The sequence below is a fragment of the Lepidochelys olivacea genome, assembly GCF_965140295.1.
Source record: "Lepidochelys olivacea isolate rLepOli2 genome assembly, chromosome: 6".
NCBI lineage: Eukaryota > Metazoa > Chordata > Testudines > Cheloniidae > Lepidochelys > Lepidochelys olivacea.
The window spans coordinates 59,678,702-59,701,820 of NC_140416.1; the positions used below are offsets into that span (position 1 = coordinate 59,678,702).

The window sequence follows — 23,119 nt, forward strand, 5'->3', positions numbered from 1 at the left end:
CACAGCAGCAGCTCATTGCCTTTTGGCAGCAGACAGTACAGTATGACTGGGAGCCATCCTCGTCGTACTCCAGGGTGCTCTTTTAGCCGACCTTGGTAAGGTCGGTCAGGGGCACCTGGGCAAACATGGGAATGACTCAGCCAGGTCATTTCCCTTTTAAGTTTTGTCTCATGGCGATTCAATCCTGCCAGCAGTCCTACTGCACCGTCTTCCACCGAGCACCCAGGAGATGACGATGGCCAGCAGTCGTACTGCACCGTCTGCTGCCAGCAAGATGTATAAAGATAGATGAAGTGAATCAAAACAAGAAATAGACCAGATTTGTTTTGTATTCATTTTCTCCTCCCTCCCTCCGTGAAATCAACGGCCAGCTAAACCCAGGGTTTTGAGTTCTATCCTTGAGGAGGCCATTCTGTTTCTCCTTGATGCAAAGCCACCCCCTTTGTTGATTTTAATTCTCTGTAAGCCAACCCTGTAAGCCATGTTGTCAGTCGCCCCTCCCTCCGTCACAGCAACGGCAGACAATCGTTTCATGCCCTTTTCCCTGGATTGCCTGAGCAGACGCCATAGTACAGCAAACATGGAGCCCGTTCAGCTCTCCGCAGCAGTTATGACCATTGTAAACACCTCGCGCATTATCATGCAGTTTATGCAGAACCAGCACCTGAAAAACCAGGCGAGGAGGCGACAGCAGCTCGGTGATGAGGACATGAACACAGATTTCTCTAAAACCGTGGTTCCCAGCAATTGGGAGATCATGGTTTTACTGGGGCAGGCTCATGCCATGGAATGCCGATTCTGGGCCTGGGAAACAAGCACAGAGTGGTGGGACCGCATAGTGTTGCGGGTTTGGATGATTCCTACTGGCTCCAAAATTTTCACATGTGTAGGGCACTTTTATGGAACTTTGTGACTTGCTTTCCCCTGCCCTGAAGCACAAGAATACCAAGAGGAGAGCAGCCCTCACAGTTCTCAAGCGAGTGGCGATAGCCCTGTGGAAGCTTTCAACGCTAGACAGCTACCGGTCAGTCGGTAATCAATTTGGAGTGGGCAAATCTACTGTGGGGGTTGCTGTGATGCAAGTAGCCAACGCAATCATTGAGCTGCTGCTATCAAAGATAGTAACTCTGGGAAATGTGCAGGTCATACTAGATGGCTTTGCTGCAATGGGATTCCCTAACTGTGGTGCGGCTATAGACGGAACGCATAGCCCTATCTTGGGACTGGACCACCAGGGCAGCCAGTACATAAACCACAAGGGGTACTTTTCAGTGGTGCTGCAAGCACTGGTGGATCACAAGAGACGTTTCACCAACATCAACGTGGGATGGCTGGGAAAGGTTCATGATGCTTGCATCTTCAGGAACTCTGGTCTGTTTAAATGGCTGCAGGAAGCTACTTCCCAGTCCAGAAAATAACTGTTGGGGATGTTGAAATGCCTATAGTTATCCTTGGGGACCCAGCCTACCCCTTAATGCCCTGGCTCATGAAGCCGTACACAGGCACCCTGGACAGTAGTAAGGAGCTGTCCAACTATAGGCTGAGCAAGTGCAGAATGGTGGTAGAGTGTGCATTTGGACGTTTAAAGGGTCGCTGGTGCAGTTTACTGACTCACTCAGACCTCAGCGAAACCAATATTCCCATTGTTATTGCTGCTTGCTGTGTGCTCCACAATCTCTGTGAGAGTAAGGGGGTGACATTTATGGCAGGGTGGGAGCTTGAGGCAAATCGCCTGGCTGCTGAATATGCGCAGCCAGACACCAGGACGGTTAGAAGAGCACAGCAGGAAGCGCTGCGCATCAGAGAAGCTTTGAAAACCAGTTTCATGACTGGCCAGGGTACTGTGTGACACTTCTGTTTGTTTCTCCTTGATGAAAACCCACCCCCTTGGTTGTCTCTAAATTCCCTGTAAGCCACCTGTCCTCTCCCCTTCGATCACAGCTTGCTTGCAAAGGAAATAAAGTCACTATCATTTAAAAAACATGTATTCTTTATTAATTGATTATAAAAATAGGGAGATAGCTCACAAGGTAGCCCGGGTGGGATGTGGGAGGAGGGTAGGAGGGAAGGAAAAGGCCACTTTAAAACTTCTTGAATGACAGCCTTCTGTTGCTTGGGCTGTCTCCTGGGGTGGAGTGGTTGGGTGCCCGGAGCCTCCCCCACCGTGTTTTTGGGCGTCTGGGTAAGGAGGCTATGGAACTTGGGGAGGAGGGAGGGCGGTTAAACAGGGGCTGCAGTGGCAGTCTGTGATCCTGCTGCCGTTCATGAACCTCCACCAGATACTGGAGCATATCCATTTGATCCCACAGTAGCCCCAGCATTGCCTCATGCCTCCTCTGATCTTCCTGCCACCACCTCTCCTCACGTTCATCGGCCACTTTGCTGTACTCTGCTATTGTATCCCTCCACACATTCTGCTGAGCTCTGTCAGTGCCAGACGACTGCATGAGCTCAGAGAACATTTCATCGTGCGTGTGTTTTTTTTCACCGCCTTACCTGAGATAGCCTTTGGGACGGAGGAGGGAGGCTTGAAACATTTGCAGCTGCTGGAGGAAAAAAAGGGAGTGAAGTATTTTAAAAGATACATTTTACAGAACAATGGCTATACTCTTTCACGGTGAACAACACTATTCACATTACACAGCACATGTGATTTTGGTACAAGGTCGCATTTTGCATCTTATATTGAGTGCCTGCGGCTTTGGTGTTAGAGATCACACACGCAGTGCCAGGCAACAGAATTCGGCTTGCAGGCAGCCATGGTAAGCCACAGTCTTTCGGCTTCTGCAACCTTCATAATAGCAGCGCCCTCTTCTCCCATACCAAGCAAAGCACGTTGAGTTGGCCATTTAGTGCTGAGGTTTTCCTGTTAACGTGCAGCAGCAAAAACCAAACTAACCCCCCCAGATCCAACTCTCTGGGATCATCTGTTTACCCCTCCCTGCACCGTGTGGCTGGTATCAGGGAAGATCCCTGCTAGCCAAACACGAACAGCTCAGCACCAATCCCCCGCCCACCCCCACGTGGCTAACTGTGGGGAGGGTTTCTTTTCAGCCACAGGCAAGTAGGAACGTCCCCTTAATTAAATTCCCCTATTTCAATCAGGTTACCATGAATGATATCACTCTCCTGAGGATAACACAGAGAGATAAAGAATGGATGTTGCTTGAATGCCAGCAACCAGGACCATACGCTGCCAGGTTTTGTCATGCAATGATACCAGATTACTTGCTACTAGCATGGCGTGGTAAAGTGTCCTACCATGGAAGACAGAATAAGGCTGCTCTCCCCAGAAACCTTCTGCAAAGGCTTTTAGAGTACCTCCAGGAGAGCTTCATGGAGATGTCCCTGGAAGATTTCCACTCCATCCCCAGACACGTTAACAGACTTTTCCAGTAGCTGTACTGGCCACGAATGCATCCCAAGTCCTCAGGGCTACTTAATCATTAAAAACGCTTGCTTTTATAATGTGTATTATATTTAAAAAGGTACACTCACCAGAGGTCCCTTCTCCGGCTTTGTTGGGTTGGGAGGGTGTTTCAGTCAGGGTAATAAAAAGATCCTGGCTGTCGGGGAGAACAGTGTGCGGTGTGCTCTCCTCAAGCTCGTCATCCTCCTCCTCATCTTCCCCATCCACAAAATCCTGAGGCATGGCGGAGAGTACCCCATCATCAGAGTCCACGGACTGGGGTGGGGTAGTGGTGGCGGCCCCCTCTAGAATTGCATGCAGCTCAGCATAGAAGTGGCATGTCTGGGGCTTTGTCCTGGAGGGTGCGTTTGATTCTCTGGTTTTCTGGTATGCTTGTCTGAGCTCCTTCAGTTTCACGCAGCACTGTGTTGCATCCCTGCTGTAGCCTCTGTCCCTCATGGCCTCAAAGATTTTTTTGAAATGTTTTGGCATTTTGTCTTTTGGAACGTAGTTCTGATAGCATGGATTCCTCTTCCCATACAGTGATCAGATCTAGTACCTCCCGTTCGGTCCATGCTGGAGCTCTTTTTCGATTCCGGGACTGCATGGTCACCTGTGCTGATGAGCTCGCCTGGCCAAACAGGAAATGAGATTCAAAAGTTCCCGGGGCTTTTCCTGTACACCTGGCCAGTGCATCAGAGTTCAGAGTGCTGTCCAGAGCGGTCACAATGGTGCACTGTGGGATAGCTTACGGAGGCCAATACCTTTGAATTGTGTCCACACTAACCCTAATTCGAAATGGCGATGTCAATTTCAGCGCTAATCTCATTGGGGAGGAGTACAGAAATTGGTTTTAAGAGCCCTTTATGTAGAAAAAAATGGCTTAGTTGAGTGGATGGGTGCAGGATTAATTTGATTTAACGCTGCTAAATCCGACATAAACTCGTAGTGTAGACCAGGCCAGAGACTGTGCAGCTCCCAATGGGCAGAAGGATTTGCGTGTAATGTTGTTAGAGTGATTTCCCTAAACTCAGCTCTATTTTCCATCTGTTGTGTGCTATTACTTTCACAGGACACACAAGGAGGTGAGATGTTGGCCGGGCACTACAGAAATCTCTTGGGTCACCATGCTGAGCACTAGATAAAAGAACCCTACTTAGTCCAACAGAAAGATACTGTTTTGTGTGTGAGAACTCTTTTCAAATTGGGTTATTTTTGCCTTAAAGCCCCAGTGATTCATTATAGGATTCTGCAGTGAATGATTTTGGGCTCTGATGGCTGAGCTCCATTCAGATTTAACACAGCACATGCAGCATACACTGCCAAAAGATGACAGTTCTTCATGTACAGTAGGTCTCCTAGGAGATGATACGTACAGGGCCAGCATAGCAGAGGGGTAGCATTGGGCTGCCTCTATGGCTCCCGAGGACGGTGATATACTGTTACAGTGCGAACATCTGTAAAACACAGGGCATTCCTGAGGGGGGGTCAGCAGTTGACTCTCTGATACTGAGAGGTAGGTGAACCCCTCTGATCGCTCAGTGGAATTGTACCTCAAATGCCAGGTGACTTTTATAGTCAAATCATAAGCATTAGTCAAATAGCTTGCATTTCTGTCGTGTCTTTCATCCCCAGCTTTGGGCACAGCCTCACTTAGATGAGCAGCTCTTACTCACGCACACAGCCCCTTAGTCCCCCCCTCCGGATTCCAATGGGACTATACACATGAGTAAAAAGTACTTGCCCCAGCAGAGGTTTGCAGGAGCAGGTGCTTTTTGTACAGTACAGTAGTACGACTCTACTATTGAAATGCAGACATATCTGGTGAAGACGTCCTCATCACCTGGCCAGCATATAATACACTGCGCAATACAGGCAGGAGAGGAAATGCAGCAAACCTCTACTACTGCATGAAATGCCATGGGATCATTAATGCACACACAGAAAGGAGCTCAGTTTTTAAGATGTTCTCAAAAAACTCCAGCTCTGCATGACATTCAATTTATCTGTTTCAGATAATGAAGGATTAAAAGCTGAATAAACCCCACTGGGATATGAGCTTCTGGTTCCACAAAGTCTCAGTATTCCTATCCTCAGCTCAGGCCCTTAAAACACCTTCAGGCTATCACACCTGTTAACCAACCAGGCATCAAGTCGAGACTATGCTATAACATGATCTTGCTTCTAATGCCTTGTTATTGAAAGACATTGCAGGACAAATTCTGGCAATTCTGGCATTCTTCAGGACCAGATTCTCCATTGCCCTGCACCTTATATAGTCATTTACACCAATGGCAAGTGGGCCTAAAAGGCTACCAAATTGGAAAGGTAATAATGATCCATACCTACTTTGCACTAATGTACTTGATGACACATGGGGCAGGGCAACCGAAAACCTAGCCTTCAGTGGCTATTCAGTCCCAACTTTTTGACTTCACTGAGAGTTATGCCTGAATAAGCACAAAGCAAAAACTAAGGCAGGATTTCAGAATTTAATTCAGAGTGCTGAAAACTGAGCCAGAGAAAGAGCTGGTTTCAGCAGGTGCATCTCAAAGCCTGCAAAGCCCTATCCAGAGATCAGTTTTCAAGCATTATGGAGCTATGCGCTGCAGCTGACTCTCACATACAAAATGCCCCATCATCTTTTCCATGTGCACAACTTAATACCAATCAAAAGGTAAATGGCAGGAAGCGTTAATATGTAGGGATGTAATAAATATGGTTAGGTAACCTAGTGAGCATTATGGGGGGCTGTAAGGGCTTATATATAAAAAGCTCTAAAAAAGACCACAAAAATACCTAAAATAACCCCATTCCCCCTTCACTGTGCAACAGCAGCCCTGTGCTACAGACACGCTATCCCCCATGTACTGTAAGAGGGTAAAATTAATAATGAATATAGGGTTGGATGTCCTACCTGTGCTATCCTGGCACCTGCCCCCTTATTGGCTAGTAGCAGCATTGCAGTATTCCACATAGGTTTGCCAGACATCATGGGTGGGATGACATGAACCAAACATTTATTTCTAAATTACTGCTAGGTAAAAAAGCAAAGCTCCCAATGTTGCAGAAGTCGAGACAGGTCCAAACTGCAGAATTTGGATCCAGATCTGAACTTCTTCAAATTTTGGATGGCTGGGGCTGGGAGTTTAGTTTGAGCCCACCTCTGGGGCCCAAGGGTCGGTCCTGGGGCCGGTTTTATTCAATATCTTCATAAATGATCTGGAGGATGGTGTGGATTGCACTCTCAGCAAATTTGCGGATGATACTAAACTGGGAGGAGTGGTAGATACGCTGGAGGGGAGGGATAGGATACAGAAGGACCTAGACCAATTGGAAGAGTGGGCCAAAAGGAATCTGATGAGGTTCAATAAGGATAAGTGCAGGGTCCTGCACTTAGGACGGAAGAATCCAATGCACAGCTACAGACTAGGGACCGAATGGCTAGGCAGCAGTTCTGCAGAAAAGAACCTAGGGGTGACAGTGGACGAGAAGCTGGATATGAGTCAGCAGTGTGCCCTTGTTGCCAAGAAGGCCAATGGCATTTTGGGATGTATAAGTAGGGGCATAGCGAGCAGATCGAGGGACGTGATCGTTCCCCTCTATTCGACATTGGTGAGGCCTCATCTGGAGTACTGTGTCCAGTTTTGGGCCCCACACTTCAAGAAGGATGTGGATAAATTGGAGAGAGTCCAGCGAAGGGCAACAAAAATGATTAGGGGACTGGAACACATGAGTTATGAGGAGAGGCTGAGGGAGCTGGGATTGTTTAGCCTGCAGAAGAGAAGAATGAGGGGGGATTTGATAGCTGCTTTCAACTACCTGAAAGGGGGTTCCAAAGAGGATGGCTCTAGACTGTTCTCAATGGTAGCAGATGACAGAACGAGGAGTAATGGTCTCAAGTTGCAGTGGGGGAGGTTTAGATTGGATATTAGGAAAAACTTTTTCACTAAGAGGGTGGTGAAACACTGGAATGCGTTACCTAGGGAGGTGGTAGAATCTCCTTCCTTAGAGGTTTTTAAGGTCAGGCTTGACAAAGCCCTGGCTGGGATGATTTAACTGGGAATTGGTCCTGCTTTGAGCAGGGGGTTGGACTAGATGACCTTCTGGGGTCCCTTCCAACCCTGATATTCTATGATTCTATGATTCTATGGGGAGAAGTTTGTTCAGAATCAATCTGATAATATCCTGGTCACTGGTGCCATTGGTCTTCAGACACAAGGTATCACTACTGTTGCCCTTGTTGTACCTTAGCTAAAATAGTGGGGCTAGGAGTGGTGGCAACACCAGATTTTTCTCTCTCTTTTAAATAGGAGGAAGAAGAAAAGTGTTAGACTGGGTGGAGTCTGGGGCAAGTAGGGGTGGGTTCACAGTGAGAACCGCCTGTATGGGAGGATGAAGAAGCTGACCTCCACCACAAGTATGTCTCCTGTTTTCACTAAAGCACGTTACATTTATGTTATTTATAGATTTAGATTTATGACAAAATATACTTAAAATGTGCCTGTCCATTACTCTAGGCACTTTTGGCAGATATTTAGGAGAACAATCCAACTAAGATCCACAGCTAATCCACAACACAACTCAAACCCCAGCCAAAAGCTTCATCCAAGCGAACCAAACATCAGCCTTCCTCAGGCGCTCTGGGCTGATGACAGGGCTCTCAGCCTCTTTAGTGGCTCCAGAATTGCTCTTCAGAGACAGCACGCCTGCTTGCTTACTGATTTTGAAGCAGCTCTGATGTGCTTTGCGGAGGATTTCACAGCTCTTCTTGATGAGAATGGCCCATGGGAAGCAGGGCTGGGAGGATGGGGGAGCTATGGAGCAAAAATGGAAGGGGGAAAAATATGTGTGGGTTACGAAAGGGACATAGATAACAGCTTGGGGAAGGCTGCTATGTCATTTCACAATTGAAAGAAATGAATCTGTTTTTCCTAGCAATTCAGGAAAAGGAGGATGAAAAAATTGTTTAGGTTTATAAAATGTTAACTGGATTGGTGGTATTTATACTGCACTATTTAGCTAATGGTCCCACAAAATACTACAGAGTTTGAGGTTTTCATTCTTTGTAGGAAATCAATGTTCTGGTTAATGGAGAGATTGTGGCACTTGCTATCTGGGAAGTGCCAAGTCTCTATAAATAAGGCAATAGAAGCCAAAAATGATCAGTAGTACAAGAGGGAAAATCCATTCCTTGCCTTGACTTGAAAACCGCTGCCCCCACACTATTTCAGTCTCTGTTCCCTCCACATCTCAGATGATACATATGAGTCCTGAACTGCAAAGTACCACCCATTTTTCAGTCCTCGGAACATGACCACAGCTCTTTCAATGCACCTCTGTCTTGTCCTACAGCATATTCTACTAGCCAGTCCTTGTTTACGAAGGGAAATTGGGAAGTCTATGATTTTCTTTTCAGTTGACATTCATTTACCCTCCCAGTTTCTTTTCTCTCTGACCACTTGGGAAAAAATGGCTGAAATAAAAGATTAATGTGTTTATCTCCTATATTACTAAGCCCCCAAAGGCTTGAGTCAGTTCACACCAGATGTACATCTGTGTAACTCCATTTATTTCACTGGACTTTCTCCTGATCTACACCAATGTAAGTGGAAAATCAGGCTGTTATATTTTAACATATATTCCTCATTTAAAAAAAACAGTTTCAGGAGTTAAAAATAAACTAGTCTCACCCTCCTCCTTCCATCTCCCAGCCCTGGTGATTTGTATTATAACTTCAGGCCCAAATCATCAACAATTGCCACTGATTTTGCGTGCCTCAATTTTTGGATCCCCAGGTGGGGACATTTTAAAACCTGATTTTCTAAAATTCTGAAGTCAGTGGCAGCTGGACATGCTCAGCACCTCTGAAGAATTAAGCTTAAAACGTCTCAAATGGAGGCACCCCAAAAGAATGGTCCGTTTTGATAACTGGGGCCCTAGTGTCTGGTACCAAGTTCCAGCTGAGAGGAGGGGAATACCCTCAACTACCAATGAAAGCAGCTGAGACCTTCTGCAGCTGCTTTTGTGTGGCTATGGGGGGACAAACACAGCCAAGGGCAGGACTGCCCCTGCAGAAGCCATGCTTGCAGTGGGAAGAAGCAGCCAGAACAGCCACATACAGGAAATCATTTGTGCAGAATGACTAAATCCTCTGTTGACTTGAAAGTGCCTTTCCTTGTAGAAGCCTTTAATCTGTTCCATTTCCCACTCTCTGGTTCCATGTCCCAGTCCCCTAGTCCCATATTCAATTCCAGTCTGCCCTTGGGTCCATGTCCCAGTCCCACACCCTCCTCAGGCTCTTTTTCCCAATGCCCCACCTCACTCCTTTTCCTACTGGCTCCTTGTCCCCTTGCCACCCCCCCAGGCCCAGCTTCTCGCTCCTCTGCATGCCATCCAGCCTCCTTCCTCCTCCTGGCTGTCTGGGCCCCAGCTGGGGTAGCACTGAGAGCATATGTAAGACAGGCTCCCTACTATCAGTTCCTGTGGCCTGTGCCAAAGTGGCCCAGAGCAGCCAGGAGGTACCAGTATATAAAAAAAATCCTGCTCAGCCCCTGCGACCCTGGGATGGAGCATGCTCAGTGCAGAAGGAACCACTGGAGAAAGTTAGCTGCCACACCAGCACGTTTCTACTGAGCGTGTTTGAATTGAGAATTTTTGGCAGCTCACAACTTGGCTAAATTTGAGCAGATTTTCACAGAAAGAGCAAAAGGCACAAATAGGATTACATTAATGCAAACTAGGTATCTTTTAGTCCACACTAGGAGTATCTACATGGGGCAGATAAAGCACAAAATGTTAGTGCACACTGCAACTCACACCCCCATGGTCTGCATTATGGGGCTGTGTAGACAAACCCTTAGCTCCCTTTGAAAGAGAATTCCAGAGTTCACAATAAATGCAGAGTCAGTGCACTACAATGAATTGTACAAATCTCAAAGCAGATTAACTCAAAAGGCTGCGAATTAAATCCCAGTGTAGATAAGTCGGAAGCCATCTTTGTCTGTGCATAGCGTTCCTTCCAAGTTTTGTCATGGACTAGTTAGGAGAGGAGGACAGAAGCACACAAAATATCTATTTAAGCTGCAATCCTCCCAGTATTTAAGGGCTGGACACCTCCCCCGTAAAAAATCCGGAGCACTGGATTTTATGTCTAGCACTGCTACTGACTGTGTGACCTTGGGCAAGGCACTTCACTTCTCTGTGTCTCTCAGTCTTCCCATCTGTGAAATGGGGGCCATGATATCTGCCTAACTCACAGGGGATTTACTCGGCTTAATTAACTAATATTTGCAAAGCACTTGGAGGTTATTTGACAGAAGAAGCTATAGAAGGGCACGAAATATCATTTAAGTCCAAGTTCTATTGGCCAGACTTTCCCCCTCCACTTTTCATCTCCAGGAGAACAAAGGCTCTGTGACATGGTGCATGGGCACTGCTTGCTTCCCAGTATACAAGAGGTTAACTCCAGCTTCCCCTGCCCCATTCCTTGTACAGGTATCAGGAGATGGGCTATAAGAAGGGATGCTGGGGAGGCAGAAGAGGGAAGTATCTGTGAGAGAACAGAGTTAGGCTGGTTCTGTTATATTTGTTTTTACATAAAGTAGGTTGTTCTTAATGCACGATTATAAAGATTTTCTCCCTCTCACAAGAAATCCTTGGTGATTATTGTGCTGTCATCCCACCAGTTTACAGCCTCCTCATCTAAGAGGACTTTAATACAGAGCTATAAAAAGCCTGCAGACATAAATAAGGTCTGCTGCTGTCCCTTTAATCAAAAAAACCTAAAGGAAGTAGGAAGAAGCTTTTGGAGGGCAATCTGCTTAGAAGAGTAAAGGCTAAATGTGGAATAATCCTTGAGGCCTCTTATTTAGCCTGTTATGCTTTGGCCAAAGAGTAAACACAACTCTCCCTCTAATCAGTAGTCCTTCAAAGCTGTAACATGTGAGTTGGTCGGTCACCCTGTGTGTACAACGTGCATCTTCTTGTCTAGCAGCGGCAGCTGTTCTGGTTTGCTTTAGCAAAGGGGCAGGAGATACAAAAGTTCTTTTTTAAGAAAGTAGGTAACTAATGAGAAATGCAAAACTTATTTTTGGGGGGAGATGCAAGATGCAACTTAATAGTGATGCACTAAACAGTGCACAACCCATACTTCCAGTCCTCTGCACGTTGGGGTGGAAAGCAGGGATTTTGGGAACTGCCCCATCCGGAAAAATCTGTTTCTTTAGGTCCCACTTTGAGAGGCATCCCTATTACTTATTTTTTGTACTACCACAGGGCCTAAGAGCTGTAGTCCTGGACAAGGACCCCATTGTGCTAGGTGCAGTACAAACTCAGAACCAAAAAGATAAGGAGTACTTGTGGCACCTTAGAGACTAACCAATTTATTTGAGCATGAGCTTTCGTGAGCTACAGCTCACTTCATCAGATGCATACCGTGGAAACTGCAGCAGACTTTATATACACACAGAGATCATAAAACAATACCTCCTCCCACCCCACTGTCCTGCTGGTAATAGCTTATCTAAAGTGATTATCAAGTTGGGCCATTTCCAGCACAAATCCAGGTTTTCTCACCCTCCACCCCCCCACACATAAACTCACTCTCCTGTTGGTAATAGCCCATCCAAAGTGACAACTCTCTACACAATGTGCATGATAATCAAGGTGGGCCATTTCCTGCACAAATCCAGGTTCTCTTACCCCCTCACTCCCCTCCAAAAAAAAAGGGGGGTGAGGGTGTGAGAGAACCTGGATTTGTGCAGGAAATGGCCCACCTTGATTATCATGCACATTGTGTAGAGAGTTGTCACTTTGGATGGGCTATTACCAACAGGAGAGTGAGTTTATGTGGGGGGGGGTGGAGGGTGAGAAAACCTGGATTTGTGCTGGAAATGGCCCAACTTGATGATCACTTTAGATAAGCTATTACCAGCAGGACAGTGGGGTGGGAGGAGGTATTGTTTTATGATCTCTGTGTGTATATAAAGTCTGCTGCAGTTTCCACGGTATGCATCCGATGAAGTGAGCTGTAGCTCACGAAAGCTCATGCTCAAATAAATTGGTTAGTCTCTAAGGTGCCACAAGTATTCCTTTTCTTTTTGCGAATACAGACTAACACGGCTGTTACTCTGAAACCAAAAAGATGGTATCCCAGGGACAATTGCAGCCAGCGGAAGCCCTGGTGACATGGCTCTGCTGGAGCTGTACTGCTAGGCAGAGGAGGCGGGATTCAGGGTCTTGTAGCTGGGGTGCAGGTATAGAGCCTCCCTGCACATTACTGGCCTCCTGTGGAGATGTGCAGGACTGGGAATAGATCTGCATCTCATTCAGGAAGTATAGCTGTAGGGAGAATACTACTCTTCCCTCATGGAACAAAGTGGATTCCTTTGTGGAATTTTTCATTCTCGTAGGTAACCTCTGGTGGGTTTTATCCCAGGAAAGCTTGATCTGGCCTGTAACGATTTCCCAGGACAGGAGAATGTATTTTCTCCTCCATAAAAATGTGCTAGGTATCAGTCAAATAGTCTAGTTCTTTGGAGATGTCTATTTCTAGACAGGTTTCAGAGTAACAGCAGTGTTAGTCTGTATTCGCAAAAAGAAAAGGAGTACTTGTGGCACCTTAGAGACTAACCAATTTATTAGAGCATAAGCTTTCGTGAGCTACAGCTCACTTCATCAGATGCATGCATCTGATGAAGTGAGCTGTAGCTCACGAAAGCCTATGCTCTAATAAATTGGTTAGTCTCTAAGGTGCCACAAGTACTCCTTTTCTTATTTCTAGACAGCAAGAATAAACGGGAGAATGATCCATCCTGTGCATTTTGTGACTGAACTGGTTTTGGTCTGCCTACACCAGGTCTGTTTCTGCATTGACATGAATAAACTGAATAGCACTGGTTCGTGCAAAGGCAATGGGAGTACTCTCGTGAACAAGTGCTAGGCAGCAGGAGTCAGAGCTGCAGAACTGGGCACTTAGTAAGCTCTGGGGTAGGGACTGTGCGTCTTCTGAGCATGTGCTTAAGTGTTCTCCTCCCACACTGTATAACTCTAAAGAAATAATGAATAAGTAGAAGATAATCTTGAGAGATCTAATGAATAGAGACTCTGAGATTTACCTTCGTTTTTCAACTGGCTGAATAATCTGAAACTTTTTGCTACTGTGTAAAACTGTTTGCTGAAGATACATGTGGCAGGCTGCCTTGGGTTACCAAGAGAAACTGTTGTGCCGATTCCTGTTCAGGAATTTGCTGAATGGGTCCTGTCCTTTACCTAGCAGGAGCCCAGCAAAGTCATCCAAATGATGAGGGATTTACACTGACAAAAGCTGTTAAGTATTCTATCCTCCACCATTCACATCAGGTTAATTCCCCACTGGTTTGCCCTTAGGCATGCTAATTACTATTAAATTCTTGATGGTAATTGATCTGCTTGACATTAGAACACTTTGCTCCTTCAAAATCTCATTTGTTGTTGCTGTTGTACTTTGTTTCTTTGTGACAATCTTCCTCTGGAGCCTCAGTTTAGTGGAAGCTCCTTGAATGAGTGCAGTGAGACTCGATGTTCATGCAAGTAACTCTCAGCTTTATTATCACCATTTTATTATTTGTATTCCAGTTAGGGTGACCGGACAGCAAGTGTGAAAAATTGAGATGGGGGTGGGGCGTAATAGGCGCCTATATAAGAAAAAGCCCCAAATATTGGGACTGTCCCTATAAAATAGGGACATCTGGTCACCCTAATTCCAATAATAGCACCAAGAGGCCCCAGCCAAGATCAGGGCCCTCTTGTGCCAGGCACTGTATATATACATAGTGAGAGAGAGTCCCTGCCTTGAAGAGTTCACATTCAAATAGACAGGAAAAAAGGTGGGAAGGGAAACATAGGCATGGAGAGATTAAGTTACTTGGCCAAGGTCATACAGCAGGCACAGCTGATATTATCATAGAATCATAGGGTTGGAAGGGACCTCAGGAGGTCATCTAGTCCAACCCCCTGTTCAGAGCAGGACCAACACCCACTAAATCATTAGAACAGGAACAGGCAAACTTTTTGGCCTGAGGGCCCCATCAGGGTATGGAAATTGTATGGCGGGCCATGAATGCTCACGAAATTGGGGGTAGGGGTGCGGGAGGGGGTGAGGGCTCTGGCTGGGGGTGCTGGCTTTGGGTTTGGTCCAGAAATTAGGAGTTCAGGGTGCAGAAGGGGGCTCCGGGGTGTGGTGTGTGGGGGGGGGGGTGAGGGCTCCGGGGTGGGGCTGGGGGGTTTGGGTGCAGGAGGGGCTCCAGGCTGGGACCAAGGCATTCGGAGGGTGGGGGGAGATCAGGCTGGGGCAGGGGTACGGGGGAGGGGTGTGGGCTCTGCGGTGGCCAGAGACGAGGTGTTTGGAGGGGGATAAGGGATGGGGCAGGCTGTTGGGGTACTGGGCGGGCTGAAGGCTCTGACTGCATGTGCAGGTCTGGGGTGGGGCTGGGGATGAGGGGGCTCTGGGCTGGGATTGAGGGGTTCAGAGGGCAGGAGGGGTTCAGAGATCAGGGCTGTGGCAGGGGATTGGGGAGCGGGGGGCGCTCAGGAGTGCAGGCTCCGGGCGGTGCTTACCGCAAGTAGCTCCCAGAAGCATGTCCCCGCTCTGGCTCCGAGGGAACTGCGGCCAACGGGAGCTGCAGGGGCGGCACCTGCGGATGGGGCAGCGCGCAGAGCTGCCTGGCTATGCCTTCGCGTACTACGTAGGAGCCAAAGGGGGGTATTGCTGGCTGCTTCCTGGGAGCCACGTGGTGTGGGGCAAGCCCCTGGCCCCGACCTTGCTCCCTGGCTGGAGTGCGGCAAACTCCCGACCCTGCTCCCCAGCTGGAGCTGAGGGCCAGATTAAATGGTCTGACGGGCCCGATGTAGCCCACCCCTGTATTAGAACCTAGGTCTCCTGACTCCCAAACTGGGCCCCTATTCAAATGTGTGAAACCCCTGGAAAAGGTTAGTGAGTCACTCCTAGGCTTGGTTGAAAGGGCATTTGAAAGCTTTGTTGACCATTAGAAATATGTGGATGTTTAACACTTCTTACTCCTTTTTTTGTTTAATAAATATCTTTTGGAGAGGTAACATCAACTATGTAGTAGTGTATAGGGAAGAAGGAAGATGCGCAGTTACATGTCAGTGTTTGAAAGCTGTAAATAGGGATATCTGGGAAGTAAACAGGGGCATGCCTCTTGATCCGTTTGCTTGGATCTCCTTAACAAAATGGTTCATTCTTCTTTAATACAGAAAGAAAAGTTCAAAGAGCCCCCCAGCTGTCAAAACAGCCAAGCTCACTCTAGTAACATTGCTTCAATAACACATCCTTAAGTTCTCCAAATAACATCCACATAGACTAGGGGCTTCTGCCCTGTAGCATGGTGGTGGGGCTATGGGCTTCTGCCAGGGACAACTGGTGCCTGCTGAGAGTGGGGAGGCACAATTTAAAGGTTTGGACATTCCCCCCCTCCCCTTACTCTCAGCAGCCACTCCCTGCAGCTCCCAACCATTTGCTGCTGCCTTTTCACTGGGAGCTAACAGCTGGGCGCTGGAGGGAGGGGCCACTGCTTTAGCTCTATGGGGAGAGGGAGCAGCAAAAGCAGTGGCTCTCCCTGCAGCTCCCAGCTTGCTGGCTCCAGCAGCTACCCTGCAGGGAGGGGGCCTGGCAGCTGCCCCATGTGACCTAGTGCGGCCAGCAAACCGTGGCAAAAATCTGGGGGACATGTGGCCCCCACACACATCGTCTCTGGCTCTTCTGCCCAGTGGGAAGGGGCGTATCGGAGCTTTAGTCCTATGGGAGGCGCCTGCCGGGGCTTGGGGCTTCAGCAGGAATGAGGCTGAAGCCACAAGCCCCAACAGAGGTCTTCCACAGGGCTGAAGCTCCGATACCCCCCTTCCCACTGGGCAGAAGCCTCGAGCCGTGGCAAGTGCCTCCTGCAGGGCTGAAGCCTCAAGACCCCTGGCAGGTACTTCCCATAGGGCTGAAGCCTCAAGATCCCTCTCCTCACAGGGCAGAAGCCCCTAGCCCCACCGTCCTGTTGTGGAACTGAAGCCCTGAGCCTTGGACCAGCAGGGTGCACCTCCTGTGGGGCTGCAGCCCCAAGCCCTCCCCCACTCCAGCAAGGCTGAAGCCTTGAGCCCCAGCATGCGCACCCTGGCTCTTGAACCTCTGAAGATTATATGTGGCTCAGAGGGTCAGTAAGTTTGGCCACCCCTGAGGTAGACAAACACGTGATCTGGTACACAAGGAGACACTGCTGGCCAAAACCAGGCTAGATTTGGCAATTGTAGAATGAATATAAAATAAAAATGGCAAACCTTTTACCTCTTGACAGCCAGGCACCTCTAGCCTACAGGAATATAGCAGCTCTCCTCGACTCATGGGCATATCAGAATTTATTATTCCTTTTGGCTTCTAAATTAAATTATTGTGCATGCCATATTATATGTGGAGCTGGCAGCACTGCCTATTATTACAGTTCCCCAACACTTCCCATTATAAGACCCTCTTTTCAGTTGCTTATAATTTTGCTAAAATTTGGGCTAAAATATTTCATACCAGCTAATTTATAAGCTGATCTCGTGAGTATGATTATGTCTCCCTTTAGTCACTGGTCCTAGCAACTACACAGCCTATTATTGCTACTTCTTAGCCATACCCCTGTCTGCCCCCCCGGATCTGGCAGCCAGGACCAGCGGGTGGGGAGCCAGAGGGCCAGGCCCCAGGGCACTGGAGGCTGGCAGCAGAGCCCTGGCGAAAAGCTGAGGGTGCTGCAGCATGCCCTGCACCCTCATCCCTGCGCCTATGCTTGTAGGTAAAGGAGTTCTCTTTTAGCTTGAGCATTAGGGACCTGTGCTTTTGTTGTTGAAGGCCTGAGGTTCCATACCTACTGATGACCATGGTGTCTGTATGTGTATGTGAACTTAGTTTGTTTTGCACACCCACATAGGGCCAGAATAAGGGAGCCCTAACTGCTGGAGGCATATGATTATGTCAGAATCTTAAGAAAAACTTGAAAATCTGACCCAAATGTAATCAACACAGTGATATCTGCCCACAGCTGCAGATGGCCTGGAATAGTAGCTCTGAGAGGGATGAACTGCCCTATGCATCTTAATGGGGTATTAACTGCAAACTTCACTGCTCTGGGAGAACCCTGCCAACACCACCTTACACTGGTGTGGACAGGAGGAGAAGAGTGCTATAAATCCAGCCCATGCCCCTTGCAGATACCCCTATATACTGGGAGATTTGCTGCTGCTGCTGCAGCTATCCTGCCTTTCTGGAGGAAGAGAGAGAACGCTGCTTCTCCTGAGGTGAGGGGGAACTCTGCATCTGGAGAAGACAAGGAGACCTGTGCTACTGCCACTCTGGGAGAAGTGGGGGGCCCTTGTTATTGCCATGCCAAGTGGGCAATGGGGCTGTGATAGCGCATCCCAGATTGCCTTAATCTGGCCCTGGGTATCTCTATACCCTGCCCACTCCACTGGAATATGCAAACAGCTTTCCCTCCCTTCTCCAGCCTTTTTCATTGCAAGCCCATCTTAAAGTCCATTTTTGATTGCAGACTTTTTTACTACACTAGGTGGCACTCTTTCTCCATTTCAGAGGAGCAGCCGTGTTCGTCTGTATCCGCAAAAAGAAAAGGAGTACTTGTGGCACCTTAGAGACTAACCAATTTATTTGTGCATGAGCTTTCGTGAGCTACAGCTCACTTCATTGGATGCATGCAAATAAATGCTCAAATAAATTGGTTAGCCTCTAAGGTGCCACAAGTACTCCTTTTCTTTCTCCATTTCATCTCCCATCTCCTTATTCTGCTAGTTACTATCTAAGGCTGTATCTCTGTATTTGACACATTGCGTGCTCTTTTACCTATTCCTTAAATCCTCTGTGGTATTTCTCATTTAAGACAACTCCTTTCTTTCTTAGTGTGAACTCCATGTTCCATTCACTTTTTTTGATTGTATATTTGTTGGCTTTCTCATGGCTAAGGCTACATTTTAGTCACAGGTATTTTTAGTAAGTCATTGACAGGTCACGGGCAGTAAACAAAAATTCACAGCCCGTGACCTGTCAATGACTTGTGCTATACCCCTGATTAAATCTTGGGAGTGGGGCTGTGGGTGCTGCGGGGGCGAGACCTGAGGGGGGGTGTCATGGGTGCTGGGGGAGTGCGGGTGCTTGTGAGGGGCAGCCTGGGGGGCTCCACGAGTGCTGTGGGGGAAGGGCAGTCTAGGGGGCGCTGTAGGTGCTTGGATGGGAGCAACCCAGGACCCCAGCTAGTGCTGTGATGGGGGGAGTTGGTGGAGCTGGCAGGCTCCCTACTCGGCTTCTCGGAAGCAGCGAAGTGGCAACATGTCTCCCCCGAAGCTCCTAGCTCCGTGCGCTGGCAGCTCCACAGCTCCCATTGGCCGGGATCCGCGGCAAATGGGAGCTGTGGGGACATTGCCTGCAGGCAGAGGCAGTGCATGGAGCTAGGAGCTGAGGCAGGGAGGGACATGTTGCCGCTTTTGGGGAGTCCCCCCCAAGGTAAGTGCCGCCCAGTGCCCTCATGCCCTCTTGTGCCCCTAAGTCCCCTCCCACACCCAAACTCCTGCTACTTTTGGCCCGAGACTGCCCCAGCAGTGGGCAGTGAGACGGGCCCAGGGGCTGCCTAAGCTGCTTGGGCAGCCCCGGAGCCAGCCGCGCCGGCTGTTGCAGAAATCACGGAATCCGTGACTAACTCGCAGCCTTACTCATGGCCTCTTGCTATATCATATCTTTCACCATGTTTTTATGACTTGCTGCAGATATGGATTAGGGGTTTGTGGGACCCTGGGCCAGAACAAGTGGGAGCCCTTCCCCACCCCTTCCGCCTGCAGTCCCCCACCCCATCATCCCTCTCTCCCGGCATTCCTGCTGGGAAAATGGGTTGGGGCATGGGGGCTTGCCCCACCCCCCCCACCTGGGGGCGCTCATTTTCAGGAGGCCCCCAATTGGCCAGGGCCCTTGGGCACAGGCCCTGTTGGCACAGCGGCTAATCCACCACTGACTTGCTGGTTTTATAAAGTATTGAACTTGCTATTGTATTTTTTTTCAATTCCACTATATTTTTTTATTGCACTACACACGCATAAACATACAGTTCATGGCATGTATCTCCCTCAATATATATTCCAAATGATGTCAACATATTTTTTCAATCAGCTAGGTTAATCTTTCGGACTAAATATTATGACAATGATTAATACTGTAGATAACACAAATAATACTCTTCACTTTTTAGGTGTCTTCCACCTGACGATTCCAAATTACATTGCAAACATTAATGAATTAAGCCTCACAAAGTAGTTGTTTTAGAGGCGTCACTGAGCAGCTAATGGATTTGTCCTAGGCTGGAGAGGGAGTCTGTGATAGGGCTGGCTGGCCATAGAAATGAAATCTCTTGACTACAAGTCCTGAGTTTGAGTCAAAAGATAATCCTTCTCTTATTATTCATTATTACCGTAACTTTATATTTTATACTGAATGCTCCCAAATGATTTGTAGACTGTACATACAGGGGTTGTATATGCTAACTTACTCATGGAATGCCCGAACTCTAGGGTAGGGCATGGCAGACACTCTGCCCCAGCAACGATATGAATGTTTTTCAGAGGGACACAGTAAAGACTAACTTTGGCAACTGAACTGCAAGGAGAATTTAAGTCAACAGAATGTGATTATCCAAATGGATTTGAACAGGATATTTTCTAGCTCCCTACTAGATCTTTTTTCATGTTGCTTTTTCTGAACAGAGGATGCCAGTAATACCAAATTGTGCAGTGGCTTTGTGAAATGGACAAATGAGGACTAATTAGAGACCAACCAAATTATTTTTATTTGTGACCTATGTCTGGGTTCTGAATCCTGTTCTCAATCATTTAGGATTTTGACCAAATAATGTGGAACTTAATGGAGATTTCCATCAATTATGTTACCATACTGTTTTTTTATGAGATTCAAATGATGAGAAATAACTTACCTGATTGTGGAGTGAATCTCATTTCTTTTAAAACTTCGGAGAGCTGGACCCCTAGAATGGTTAGTATTTAGTGTAATCTAAAGCATAATTCCTCTTTCTGTTAGCAGTTCTACTTTAATATTGTGTAATCAGTTAGAATCCAACCCTGCCTTGGTCCTTGAAGGCAACCTTTGGCTTTGCCTCCATTACTTGAATAATTTCTTTGTGGGTGTTTCCAGAATTCCCTGCAGGTTGATCTGACAATTTTCTCAAAAGTAGATTAATGTAAAGCTCTTTCCCCTCATGTTGTAATGAATCTGAATGCTTGTGAATAGATTACTCTGCCATTAGGGTCCCCCCCTTCTCAAGAAGGGAACACTCTCTTTAAAATTACCATGCAAGAATTTGCTACAGGTAGAGACAGCTACCTGCTAACTGGTTTGTACCACGATGATTATTTTATATGCATTTATAATTTGAAATTGCACCAGTGGCTCCACTGTCAGTAAACAATCTTTCAAACATTTTTATGGCTGACTGAGAACAACGCTTCCTCAGCTCTCGTCCCCCAACGCCTCTACTCTACTTGCGCTATATTGATGACATCTTCATCATCTGGGCCCATGGAAAAGAAGCCCTTGAGGAATTCCACCATCATTTCAACAATTTCCATCCCACCATCAACCACAGCCTGGACCAGTCCACACAAGAGATCCACTTCCTGGACACTATGGTGCTAATAAGCAATGGTCACATAAACACCACCGTATACCGGAAACCTACTGACCGCTATTCCTACCTACATGCCTCCAGCTTTCACCCAGACCACACCACACGATCCATTGTCTACAGCCAAGCTCTACGATACAACCGCATTTGCTCCAACCCCTCAGACAGAGACAAACACCTACAAGATCTCTATCAAGCATTCTTACAACTACAGTACCCACCTGCGGAAGTGAAGAAACATATTGACAGAGCCAGAAGAGTACCCAGAAGTCACCTACCAGAGGACAGGCCTAACAAAGAAAATAACAGAACGCCACTAGCCATCACCTTCAGCCCCCAACTAAAACCTCTCCAACGCATCATCAAGGATCTACAACCAATCCTGAAGGATGACCCATCACTCTCACAGATCTTGGGAGACAGGCCAGTCCTTGCTTACAGACAGCCCCCAAACTTGAAGCAAATACTCACCAGCAACCACACACCAGAACCGAGGAACCTAACCTTGCAACAAAGCCCGTTGCCAACTGTGTCGACATATCTATTCAGGAGACACCATCATAGGGCCTAATCACATCAGCCACACTATCAGAGGCTCGTTCACCTGCACATCTACCAATGTGATATATGCCATCATGTGCCAGCAATGCCCCTCTGCCATATACATTGGCCAAACCGGACAGTCTCTACGTAAAAGAATAAATGGACACAAATCAGATGTCAAGAATTATAACATTCAAAAACCAGTCGGAGAACACTTCAATCTCTTTGGTCACTCGATTACAGACCTAAAAGTGGAAATCCTTCAACAAAAAAATTTCAGAAACAGACTCCAATGAGAGACTGCTGAATTGGAATTAATTTGCAAACTGGATACAATTAACTTAGGCTTGAATAGAGCCTGGGAGTGGATGGGTCATTACACAAAGTAAAAGTCTTTCCCCATATTTATTCCCCCCCTCCACTCCCCACTGTTCCTAAGTCGTTCTTGTCAACTGCTGGAAATGGCCCACCTTGATTATCACTACAAAAGGTCTCTCGCCCCCCCCCCCACCGCTCTCCTGCTGGTAATAGCTCACCTTAAGTGATCACTCTCTCATTACAGTGTGTATGGTAACACCCACTGTTTCATGTTCTCTATGTACATATATCTCCCCACTGTATTTTCCACTGAATGCATCCGATGAAGTGAGCTGTAGCTCATGAAAGCTCATGCTCAAATAAATTGGTTAGTCTCTAAGGTGCCACAAGTACTCCTTTTCTTTTTGCGAATACAGACTAACACGGCTGCTATTCTGAAACCTTTCAAACTCTGTACATCTCAGTCTCCCCCATCAGAAAATGGGAATAATGCTTACCCACCTTTGTAAATCAATTTGAGATCCTCAGATTAAAGAGGCATATTAATGCTAAGTAACAGTAATCACATTTTAAAAGTACCTCCATTTTCCCAGTGTATGTAGCTTGAGCTCTGCCTTTGGACCAGTCTCTACAAGGAAAGTAACTTTAGTGGTCCCTTGACTTCTAACATTCCGAGCCTCTGGGCAGCTTCAAACCATCATGTACTTGTATATACACAACCACAGCCAAGAAATTATGGGGGAAGAGGAATTCTCTTATCTTCCACCCCTTGAAAACAAGCCGGGGCGGGTACCTTCCACTCTAGATACACTGCAGGGAGCAAAACCTCTGCACACCTCATACCCACACTTCACTGCGCGCGCCTCCCCCAGAGAACTACACTTCCCAGCACGCCCCGCGCTTGGCTAAACCATAACGCTACAGTTGATTGGTCGGTGGCTTAGGGTAACGGGCCAATCGCTACCCTGGATGTTGCTCGGTAGCTCCACCTCTGACTCGGGGAAGTGGGACACTTTGAAAAAGTTGCCAGGTCAGGGCGCGGGGCCGTTGTGGCGGTTGGATGGTGGAGCCCAAGGGGAGGGGCTCGGCGGCCCCAGGGCAGGAGGAGTGGGCTGCAGCCAGCAGT

At 47.5% G+C, this 23,119-nt stretch overlaps 1 protein-coding gene across 4 annotated transcripts in view; it reads left to right on the forward strand.

Annotated features, from left to right (window-relative positions):
- The window catches only part of RAD51B (RAD51 paralog B), a 713,517-nt gene that overhangs the window by 74,276 nt on the left and 616,122 nt on the right, over positions 1–23,119 (forward strand). For 3 of the 4 annotated variants that reach the window (XM_084631237.1, XM_084631239.1, XM_084631238.1), the window contains exon 1: positions 22,977–23,023. The exons of the other annotated variant lie outside the window; for it this stretch is intronic. The gene's annotated coding sequence lies outside the window, so the exon portion shown is untranslated. Of the gene's footprint in view, positions 1–22,976; positions 23,024–23,119 lie in introns of those variants that run through there. 4 annotated transcript variants of the gene reach the window in all.